The following is a 2,104-nucleotide window of genomic DNA, read 5'->3' as shown; positions in this document are numbered from 1 at the left end:
AACTTTAGATTTAGAAATTGAAGAATTGAAATCTGAATTTAAAAATGTAATTGAATTTAAAAATTAATTTGAAAATTAGGAATTAAAATTTTGGAAATGGAATTGGAATTTAGAATTGGAAATTCAAAATGAAATTCAAAATTTAACTTGAAATAAAAATCAAGAATTGAAATGAAATTAAGAATTAAAATTTGAAAAAATAGAAAATTTGAAATTGGTATTTGGATTTGAAAATAAAGTTCAAAATTTGGAATTTGAAATTTGAAAGAAATGGAAAATTGAAATTGAAATTGAAATTGAAATTGAAATTGAAATTGAAATTGAAATTGAAATGAAATTCGAAATTTGGAATTGGAAATTCAAAAATGGAGAATTGAAATTGATTTTAAAATTGAAATAAAATCAATATTTGAATAGGAATTTGAAGTTAATATTTGGAATTGAAATGAAAAGTGAAGTTAAAATTAGAATTTCGAAAATGGAAAAGGAGAATAAAATCAAAATTTGGAAATTGAAAATAGAAATTTGAAATAGAGTTTAAAATTGAATGAAATTGAAAAATAACTTTAAATTTGATAATGGAAATTGAAAAATGGTTTTGAATTTATAAATGAAAATTATTTTAAAAATTATTACAAAAATCACTTGGTCATTCAAAAATAACTTGAAATAATTTGAAAAAATGATGTAATTCTATCTTAAATGATGAATATGCTATTTCTTTGAAAAATCCTTTGAATTTTAAAGAGAATTTCATGCTTTATAGAATTAAAATAAGATTAATTTCTATATATTCATGACTAGGGCCACAAATATACTTTAAATTAATCTTTATTTAAAATTCTAATAAAGAAAAAAAAATTGTGCCTTTATAGAATTAAAACAAAATTAACTTTTAATATATTCATGACTAGAGCCACAAATGCATTTTAAATTATTTTTTATCTTAATTCAAATAAAAGAAGAAAAAGAGAATTTTTAAAAATATGATGATTTTTGAAAAATAACCTAAAAGTGTAGGTCAATTTTTTATTTAATAAAGAATAATAACTCTAAGTATTATTCATATTTCGACTAGAGTTATAAATATAAATTTTACTTAGTTTTATTTATCCTTTATTAAAAAGGTGCAATTGTCATTCGTGTTTTTCATAGTGTATTTCTAAAAGAAAAGAAAAATGAATGAAATATATCAATTATGCAATTTAATCTAAATGCTCATTCATTCTAAACTAAGTATAAAATAAAAATTCTCATTAATAGATTATTACATCATTTGAATGAATTTACATCAATTGAAAATTAAGAAAAAGAAAATCATTGGGCTTTCTTCTTCACTCCAACCACATAGAGAGAAGCCAAAGAGGAGGAAGAACACTTAAGAGAGGGAGAAGAGAAAGAGAGAATTCTTTTTTATTCTCTCAATTTCTCAAATTTTCTACTTATGAAAGAAGAGACCCCAAGAGTCTTATTTATAGCTTGAAATGGGGGCACTTTGGACATCAAAATTGAAGATATTTTCTCAAAATTGGTGTCACTTCCATGTGGGTCTTTTCTCTTTTTGTTAAATGGGCAAAAAGGGCAATTTGTTAAGAAATGCACATGTGGCACCCCTTTTGCAAATGGGTGCCCATTTGGGTCTTTTTGAAACTTCTTAAATGGGTAAAAGGGGAAGTTTGACAAAACTTTGACACATGACATCACCTTGTAAGTGATGCTAATGTGGGTTTTTAAAAGTAAAAGGATTTTTAAAGGTTTGTTCAAAATGATTTTTATTTTGATTTTCGAAAATACCAAGTGACACCCTTCTTTAAAAAATAAATATTTTTCCTTTTGATTTTAAATTTAAGATAAAAAAGGGAAATAAAATATAAAAAATGAAAGAAGAATTTTGGAAATAAATGGATTCAAAAATCCAATTTCGATTGGATAAAAGCCAGATCCAGATTGAATTTTAAGATTTTTTTGCAAAATATTGATTTTAGATATTTGAAACTCAAAGATTATTTTGAAATTAGGGATAAAAATTGGATTTTGATTTTGAATTTGGAATCCCCAAATTGATTTTGAATAAAAATTGAATTTTGAAACTGGATCTGGATCC

The sequence above is a fragment of the Nuphar pumila genome, chromosome 3 (assembly GCF_984573655.1).
Source record: "Nuphar pumila chromosome 3, dmNupPumi1.hap1.1, whole genome shotgun sequence".
Classification (NCBI taxonomy): domain Eukaryota; kingdom Viridiplantae; phylum Streptophyta; class Magnoliopsida; order Nymphaeales; family Nymphaeaceae; genus Nuphar; species Nuphar pumila.
Note: the sequence above shows the minus strand (reverse complement) of the source record.